Here is a 10,088-nt window from a genome sequence, read left to right as displayed (position 1 = left end):
AAGAAGGGGACACAGGCCCGAAGCTTTATTGAAGGGACAAAGACACGCAAGGGGGAGTAGGGGGAAGGGGAGATCTTCAGACGTCCTCTTCCTCCTTAAAGTCCATCAAGGTATAGTCTCTGAGCAGACTGAGGATCAGTCTGCGGCAGTCCTCAATGGACATCCTCTCCCGCTGGTGGATGAGGCGCTTCCTGGCGCACCATAAAGCGTCCTTAAAACAACACAGCACCCGCCAGGCGCTGTCAATGTCCTCCAGAGAAAAAGTTCCACAGAAAAGTCCATTCAACACCCCAAAGTGTGTGATGGCTGTCTGTGGCACAAAGTCCTTGAGTTCAGGTTCCAGGGCCCTCAACAGGTCCTGAGCAAAAGAGCACTCCCAGAAAACGTGATGAGACGTTTCCTCATGGATGATGCAGAAGGGGCAGTGTCTGTATCTGCTCAGGTTCCTGGCATGCATAAATGTCCTGAGAGGCAACCCCCCTTGGATTGCCATCCATGCCAGGTCCTTGTGCCTGTTGGTGAGGATGTTTGAAGAAACATTCCTCCAGACCACCTTGCAGGTGTCTAAAGGCAGGCCTGGAACCGACTCCAAAATGTCACTTGCTCTGATGAGCTTGTAAATGATCTTTGGCTTCCACAAGTCAGGCTTGACTCCCTGTATCCCCTGCTCCTTGATAAACTTGAAGGTATCCAGGTAGTACCAAGGGGTGTCCCAGTTGTAGGGGATGGAACTGTCCCAATTGTCCCATCCGAGGGACCTCCAGAGAGGCAACAGGAAGAAGCATGACATTGCGTTCCCGCCAGAGTCCATAATCCTTTTGGGCAAAGTTCTGCGGATGCAGTTGCAGGCAAAGAACACCCTCAGTTGGGTGGCGATGTCGGGCACGCCCTTACCGCCCTTGAGGGGTTCCTTGAACATGACTGCCCGCTTCACTCTGTCCATCTTGGAGCCCCAGATGAAGTGAAACATCGCCCTGGTGATGGCCTTACAGGTGTTGACCCGTGGGGGCCAGGCCTGGGCGAGGTACTGCAACACAGGGAGAATCTCGTTGCGGAGTACCAGTGTCTCTGAGGCTCCAAAGTCCAAATTTTTGTCGCATCTTTGACAGTCTCTCCTCCCAAGACTTCAGGGCTGCACCCTTGGCACCAAACCAAACTCCCAGGATTTTCAAGAAGTCTGTCTTGATGCCAAAGGGCATGGATGCAGAAGAAGGCAGGAACCACTTTCCAAAGAGCATGACTTCCGACTTCCCGCAGTTGACTTTTGCCCCCGAAGCTTGGCCGAAGTCCTCGCAGGTCTGAACGAGCAGGTCGATGGAGCGCTGGTTGGCACAGAACACCATCACGTCGTCCATGTAGAGCGAGCTCTTCACTTCCCTTCTGTCTGGTCCCGGCGCAGTGATTCCCCCGATCTCTGGATTCTGTCTGATGCATTCGGCGAAGAGCTCTATACAGCAAACAAAAAGCAGAGGTGAAAGAGGGCAGCCTTGTCTGACCCCGGAGAGGACCGGGAAGGGATCCGTTTTCCAGCCGTTCACCTGCACCGTACTACAAATGTCATTATACATGATGTCAACATATGAACAAAACATTTCCCCAAGACCAAACCTGCGCAGGGCTCTGCAGATAGACCCATGGGAGACACGGTCAAAGGCCTTTTCCTTGACAAGACTGACCAGGGCCGCGTGCACACGGCGGTCCTTGATGTATTGGACCTTGTCCCGGACGAGCGCTAGGCTGTCCGCAATCCTGTGGCCAGGAATGCCGCAAGTCTGATCCGGGTGGATGGTCTGTCTAATGACGGCCTTCAGCCTGTTAGCCAGGACTTTGGCGAGGATCTTGTAGTCCACGTTTAGGAGAGAGATGGGACACCAGTTTTTCAAGTCACATCTCTCCCCCTTATGCTTGTACAAGATCGTGATCATTCCCTCCCTCAACGAAGGAGGCATCCTGCCCTCCACCACCATCTCCTCATACAGCTCGAGCAGGTCCGGGCCCATGAGGTCCCACAGCGCTACATAGAGCTCTGCTGGGAGACCGTCGCAGCCCGGGGTCCTGCCCCGCCTAAAGGATTTAGCGGCAGAGTGCAGCTCCTCCAACGTCAAGGGGGCGTTGGTGGCCGACAAACCTGCAGGATCAATGGTGTTAGAGATACCTGACAAGAATCTGTCGGCTGTTGACGCGTTCGTTTCTTTGGGGGAGTAGAGGTCGGTGTAGTAGTCGCTGACCACTTCCATCACGGCCTCTTTCCCCTTCTGGAGTGTTCCGGTCTTGTCGTGCAGCTCCGACAGGGGTGTGTGTCCTGAGTGGAGTTTCCTGAAAAAGAAAGAGTTACACTTCTCACCTTTCTCTAGATGCTCCACCTTGGCACGGAAGACAATGTGCCTGGATTCTTCCTCTAAGTGCTTTTTCAAGCTCTTCTTGGTGTCCTCCAGGTCCTGCCTAACGTCCCAGCCACAGTGATGAAGGTCCTGCAGGGACGTTTAATATGTGTAAATTAATTTTTTTTTTTTTTAAGTCCGCAAACGTGAGACTATAACGAAAAAACCCGTAAGTGTTCACAAAAAAGTGCAAGTGCAAAACACCACACAAAAAGTGCACTTAAGGGTGTGCTTTTGTCCTACCCCCGAAGGGGTTGAACCGTTACCCTGATCCCCCGGGGCACGAAGCTCCTGACAGGGACAAGGTTCCCATTTGGTCCTCCTGGCCAAAAGGCCTGGTGGACCACCGTTCCTTATGTCCAGCCGAAGCCGGACATCCAGTACTAGGTCAGGGGGTTCTCCCGAAGAGAAAACCCCCTAGGGACAGGGGAGGAAGGAACCGTATGGCCACACATCCTCCCCCTAGACGTCAGGGTAGGCCCGAGGACCCACACCCTCCATCCTGTGAGAAAAAACACACACAAAAGTAAAAGGTGACAAACGTGGGGTGAGGAAAAATAAATAAATAAATAATTAAATAAATCTATAAAAATAATAAAAAGTGTCGTGCCCAAATTGTGCACTGACCAGACCCTGAGGCCTGTAGCAAAAAAATTGCCCAGAACTTGACCAAAAGGCCCGGTCCTAGAGGCGCAGTGCAAAAAGTGTTAAACTCGGTGACCATGTGCTCATTCACAGCATGGGGTCCCACACCCAAGTGTTACTCAGAGCACCCCTGAGGCGACTACTCAGGGGGCACCTAGTTTGCGGACTCTCTGCCTTCCCAGCCCCAGGCCAGACCAAGGTAGACCGTCCAAATCAGGAGGCAACTGGGTCCTTCAGACGTTCCAAAGGAGAATTACTCCCGAGGCCCCAGAACGAATCATGGCGCTCCCCGGTTTCTGTCCTCCCCGTAATAGCCATCCAGACCCCCATCATACCAGTGAGGGTACCATACAACAACCATCCTCCTACCAGAATGGTCGGTAGCACCCCCACTGGACACTGATAAGAACAGATACTACACTTGATCTTAGCCAAAAGGCCGAGAAGCGAATTGTAAATTAATTGGTTTACATGAAAGTTATAGTGTTTACAAATGGCGGTATATATACTGGAATTTTAATTTTTTTTATACTAATAATGGCGGCAATCAGCGACTTATGGTGGGACTGCGGCAGACATTCTGACACTGGGGGGAACTGACTTGGGGTCACTGCAGCCCTCCTCCCTGTCAGTGTTTGCTGGTAATCTCTGGGCTCCGGTCGGTAAACATCGGCTGGAACCCGGTGATTGACACCCGCAGCCACTTTCAGCGGCGTGGGTAGGGCTGTCGTGCGCAGGGGCGGACTGACAACTCATGGGGCCCCCGGGCAATAGGGGATCATGGGGCCCCTGTGTCCTTGCCCAAACTCAAAAAAGCCTATGAAAAAGGTACCAGGGGCATCTCATGGGGCCCCCTACTGAGGCCGGGCCCTCAGGCAGTGCCCGAGTTTCCAAATGGTCAGTCTGCCCCTGGTTGTGCGCCTCGCACGCTTCCCCCTAGCCGAAATGCAAAATCACTTATATAAATACGTGATTTTGTGCAGCGGTGCCGCCCTGCTGCAGTAAATGTACTGTGGCTGGTCGGCAACCGGTTAATGTGTGTTTGTTTTTATATGTATATATGTATATGTGTAATCTTGACCCTCTATTACTGTCCTTTCAGAACTGCTATTTTTAGGACTGGTTCATAAAAGCAGCATGGACTGCTGCTCCTCTGAAAACAATCCATGCTCAGATTGCCTTTTAGAGGTTTTTGACAGGTGGTAAAGAGGCAATATGTTGCCTTCTCACCACCTGTTTTAACCCTGTAAAAAGCAGCATCTTCACACCACAACTGAGTACAATGCATGTGGAGTAGTTGTAGTTCAAGGGCGCCCCAACTGGAAAAAAGTTGAGAAACACTGCTCTAAGGGATCACTCACCTGCTCTGGGCACGCTAAGGCTTCATGAAAATGAGCAGCTGCTAAACTTGAGTTTAGGAGCCTTTGGCATTTTTTTTGCCAAAACTCCTAAACTCAACTCTATAAAAGCCTATGTACACATAGGCTTTTAGCAGAGTTTAGGAGCTGCCGCGTTTTAGGTGAAGTTAAACCTCCCTCTCCTGAACACGGGAGAATCGCATTCTGGATAGGAATGTTTTGACCGTCAAAAAATGCAAAACGCGGCAAAACCATGGTTGCACTGCGATTTTTGGTTTTCCCGTGGTCGTTGGTCAGAGTAGGCTCATGTACATGGAGCCTAATGTGTCACTCCTGCCTTCTCTGGGTACTAACCTGCTTTGGCCACTCTAAGGGGTCAATCATCTTCTCTGGGCAATCTGAGGGGTCAATCACCTGCTCTGGGCACTCTAAGGGGGCGCTCTCCTGTGCTGGGCACTCTGAAGGGTCACTCATCTGGGCTGGGCACTCGGAGGGGTCACTCACCTGCGCTGGGCACTCGGCGGGGTCACTCTCCTGCGCTGGGATTTCTAAGGGGACACTCACATGTGCTGGGCATTTGGAGGGGACACTCACCTGTGCTGGGCATTTGGAGGGGTCACTCACCTGCGCTGGGCACTCTGGAGGGTCACTCACCTGCTCTGGGCACTCTGAAGGGTCACTAACCTGCTCTGGGCACTCTAAAGGGTCACTCACCTGCTCTGGGCACTTGGAGGGGTTACTCGCCTGCTCTAGGCACTCTGAGGGTGTACTCACCTGCTCTTTGCACTCTAAGGGGTCACTTTCCTGCTCAGGGCACTCTAAGGGGTCACTCTGCTGCTCTGGGGTTTCTAAGGGGTCACTCCTACTCTGGGCACTCTAAAGGGGCACTACTAATCTTGGCACTCTACAGGGGAAGACTGGTCTATATGGGCACTGATCTAAGGGATCACTTCTGCTCTGGGCACTCTAAGGGGTCACTTTCCTGCTCAGGGGAATTAACTCACCTGATCTGGGCACTCTAAGGGGTCACTCCCGCTCTGGGCACTCCAAGGGGGAAGCTTGGTCTATATGGGCACTGTGATCTAAGGGGACACTCCTAATCTGGGCACTCTAAGGGCTCATTGCTGCTCAAGGCATTCTAAAAGGTAATACAAACCATGTGTTTAAAATTAATAGTGAAATACACAATATAGCACTGAATGCCGAAATAAATAAATCAAATGTGAAAATAACAATATCGTAACATCCCTTGCTGCCACTATATAAATCTATATATACAGTTGTGTCCAAAATTATTCAACCCCCAATGCTGTAAAGGGGTTTAGGGACTATAGTGTACATTTGGAATTGTATTCAGAATCAAATCCTACAAGGACGTTGTAACTACCCAAATGCAACTAAAATGACATCAATTGTTTATGTAATACAGTAGTAAATGGTTCTTATGTGGTTTCTTCATTGCCACAATTATTCAACCCCTTAAAGACTACCACTCTGAAGAACAGAGGTTCATACAGGTGCTTTCCATCAGGTATTGAAAACACCTGTGGATGTCACCGAGCAGCAATCAAGCATAATAAGCACCAATTAGGCAGCTTTAAAATGACTGTGATACTCAGCTCCTTCTAGACATTTACTGGTGTGGTTACAAACATGGTGAAGGCAAGAGAATGGTCCAGGAAGACAAGAGAAGAGGTGATTTCTCTTCACAGGAAGGGCAATGGCTATAAGAAGATTGCAAAGATGTTAAACATACCAAGAGACACCTTAGGAAGCATCATTCGCAAATTCAAGGCAAAGGGCACTGTTGAAACGCTACCTGGTCGTGGCAGAAAGAAGATGCTGACTTCGACTGCTGTGCGCTACCTGAAGCGTAGAGTGGAGAGAAGTCCCCGTGTGACTGCTGAGGAACTGAGAAAAGATTTGTCAGATGTGGGTACAGAAGTTTCAGCCCAGACAATAAGACGCACACTGCGTAATGAAGGCCTCCGTGCCAGAACTCCCAGGCGTACCCCCTTGCTGTCTCCAAAGAATAAGAAGAGTCGACTGCAGTATGCCAAAAGCCATGTGGACAAACCACAAAAGTTGTGGGATAGTGTTCTGTGGACTGATGAAACAAAATTAGAACTGTTTGGGCCCATGGATCAACGCTATGTTTGGAGGAGGAAGAACAAGGCCTATGATGAAAAGAACACCTTGCCTACTGTGAAGCATGGTGGAGGGTCAATCATGCTTTGGGGCTGTTTTGCTTCTGCAGGTACAGGGAAGCTTCAGCGTGTGCAAGGTACCATGAATTCTCTTCAGTACCAGGAGATATTGGATGGAAACGTGATGCAGTCCGTCACACACCTGAGGCTTGGGAGACGTTGGACCTTTCAACAGGACAATGATCCCAAGCATACCTCCAAGTCCACTAGAGCATGGTTGCAGAGGAAAGGCTGGAACATTTTGGAGTGGCCATCGCAGTCACCAGACTTAAATCCGATTGAGAACCTCTGGTGGGACTTAAAGAAAGCAGTTGCAGTGCGCAAGCCTAAGAATGTGACTGAACTGGAGGCCTTTGCCCATGAAGAATGGGCGAAGATACCCGTAGATCGCTGCAAGACACTTGTGTCAAGCTATGCTTCACGTTTAAAAGCTGTTATAACTGTAAAAGGATGCTGTACTAAGTACTAAGATTGAATGTCACTTGGGGGTTGAATAAAACTGATAATGCTGTGAGCACAGAAAAGACATTTGTGGTTATTTCATTATAACTGTTATGTTATATTTGTCTGACCTACAAGTGCCTCTTTAATGTAAATGTAAGCAAGATGACTGAATGATCAAAAGCAATGTCAAACTGGCCAAAACACTCAATTTCAGTGGGGGTTGAATAATTTTGGACACAACTGTATATGTGTGTGTGTGTGTATGTAGTGATGCCCCTATGTAAGCCACACCCCTGACAACGTCACTTGTGGTGAAACGCATTCGGTGGAACGTGTGTTGTCGTCAGCACCGGGAAGCAGCAGTCATCTTGTTGGTTGGAAATATTTTACTTGGTTTGGTGATATGCTGATTTTAACATTTGTTATATGTACGTGCATTACTTTATGTAAATAGTTTGTTATATTGGTCTACTACACTATGAGATGGTTTTCTCTCCTTGGGTTGACATCTTTGGAGATTAATCCTGCCCAATAGGCTGAATAGTTTTGGAAATCTATGGAAGTTAATCCTGGGAGAAATATTTGTGGAGAGTCCTTCTTTGATGTTTGTTTTGATTCTACACAGCGCTGTTTGACCAATCCTTTTTAGGGGGGTCAACATGTTCTGGTAAGAGGCTATGTGTTTGGATTGGTGAAGGTTTTTCCTCCTATATTCGTCATGATTTGAGCACTAATATCTACACAGTAGTCCATTGAGGCGTTACAGGTGGACTCTATCACATTCTTTCCAGCTGAAATATGCTATTTACCAACAGTTGGTACTGTTTATTGTATCTTTCAGTATTTTATTCCAATTGAATTGAAATGTTGTAGAGATTTATTTATTAGTAGCGCTGCACCATTTTTTACATGAATATTATATTGTATCCTGCGATATTGTGCAAGCTGCTTGATTAGATTTTGTATTTTTTTTAAATAAGTTGTTATCCTGAGTGTGATTATTTGTGTTGTTTAATGTACCATAGATACTGTGTAATAATTTTTAGAAGGGGGTGCTTGAGGCTTAAAAAGGATGCCCTAGAGCAGTGGTTCTCAATCTTCCTAATTCCACGACCCTTTAATACAGTTCCTCATGTTGTGGTGACCCCCCAAACATAAAATTATTTTCGTTGCTACTTCATAATTTTACATTTACCCAGTAATTATAATTCATGAAGTGTCGTTTTACCTCCAATACTGCTGCTTTCAACACAGTAGCTGCTTTCAACACAGCAGCTGCTTTCTACACAGTAGCTGCGCTTTACACATGTGTGACTGGTCCACATAAGTACATTATGATGCCAACCCTGTCACATACACCTGTATTTGTACGAGGTGTATGTGATGGGGTTGGCGCGATGATGACATCACGCCGGGTACTCGTATGTGGGCGTATCTGCATGTGGGCGTACCAGATCTCCATGCAGTGTTATCTATGAGTACAGGGAAGGTCCATGCTTTGCTCAGGAAATTTATCTAAGGTTTACACAAGATTAATTATATTACTGCCATAAGGTAATTGATAAAAATGAATACAATTTTATTAATAATCTTGCTTTAAGGGTTTCCTTGGAATATAGGAAAATATGGTTGCGTGAAATTATGAAGACAACAAACAACATAGTGTACTGATAGAAAGCATATGGTTCTGTCCCAAGGAATGTACTTTATTGTAACCATCATTTTCTATCTGGTTCTAAGAAGTAATCTGATTATTTTTTTACCCTGTGTTATAGTGCTGTAAGGCAAATGTTCTTTCATATCCATTGTACATATTTTATTCACATGAATTTCTTTCTGATAGATTCATTGCAATTATCCTCTTGTAATAAAACAAAATACTGTAAATCTTACAAGTTGCTTTCGGGTACAAGAATTGTAATTTACGTTGCATTAGAATCATTGCACAGAGTCATAAGAAGAGACCAAGTGCATAAAGCCTAGTGGAGGTTATTAGTGGTCGGCAGATATGACACACATAAAACTGCCGTTTACATACAATTGTGCTATGCTCTGTCCTTGAACACAGAAATCCCAGGAAGTTGGTTATAGAAGGCAGCTCTTAGCGCAAATTACAAAATTAAAGATTACTCCAAATGGTTTCAATCCTTTTTGCCTGTTTTTGCTGCTTTTCTCTCTTCAATCACTCGATACTGAATCATTTTGTGACTAGACGTCATTGATACCTAAATGCTTAGGCCAAAAGTAGCATCAGTATGAGTCTGCTAACTCCATAATAATTCTATGATTAATGTTTTAACTAATAGGTGGAGTGGACCAGAGGGCAGGGAGGCATTTGCTCCCCAGCCTTGTTGTTCTGCAAAATATAGTCATCAGCCAACTTTTTGCTGAAGATCTCTTTCAGATTGGCAGCTTCAGTTGGTGAAGGGCTGCTTATCCTGTAGCCCACTTTCCTCACATACCTGATTGCGAATATCTGTAGAGAGAGGGTTTGAGAATGGGCAGCCCTGCAGACAGCATACAGCAGATGAACATCAGTATGGAAATACTGTAATACAAGCTTTATATAAGAAAAAAATAATAGTAGTATATACATCTAAAAGAGTAATAAAACATACAGTACATCTTTTATCAGGAAAGGGAGCAACAAGAGTCTTCATGGAATTGTGCACTTATACTTGTGTATATAGTTAATATTATAGATACTGTACCTCTAGATAAATGTTGCAGCAAAGTCCAGTCACAGGAGCCACTGAGAATGTTCATGATGAGGTGTTCATCTCTGTGTGATAGAGAGATCCTATAACTGTTGTCTAGTCAGCCTGGATTGCAGCTACTCACACACAGAACCCATGGTGTGGCATTAGACCCAGAGTCAGCCTATCTATTCTTCACTTTAGCCCCTACTAGTTTCTAATCTGTAATGCAAACAGACCTCTAACTGCTAGTAGTGAACATCAAATGCCTAACCTGGCACTAGCCTATGCTGGTCATTGAACCCCAAGTTAAAACTAGGTATAGAATCCCAGGCCAGAAGAGACATGGTTAACTAA

The 10,088-nt window shown here is 46.6% G+C and overlaps 1 pseudogene; it reads right to left on the bottom strand.

Annotated features, from left to right (window-relative positions):
* Window positions 1–3,364: 3,364 nt before the first annotated feature.
* Window positions 3,365–3,477, bottom strand: LOC149459331 (U2 spliceosomal RNA; annotated as a pseudogene).
* Window positions 3,478–10,088: the final 6,611 nt, after the last annotated feature.

The sequence above is a fragment of the Staurois parvus genome, unplaced genomic scaffold (assembly GCF_062004578.1).
Source record: "Staurois parvus isolate SC_StPar_1 unplaced genomic scaffold, SC_StPar_1.0 ptg000263l, whole genome shotgun sequence".
NCBI classification, from domain to species: domain Eukaryota; kingdom Metazoa; phylum Chordata; class Amphibia; order Anura; family Ranidae; genus Staurois; species Staurois parvus.
The sequence above is the reverse complement of the archived record's forward strand: the minus strand, read 5'-3'. Positions and strand labels throughout refer to the sequence as shown.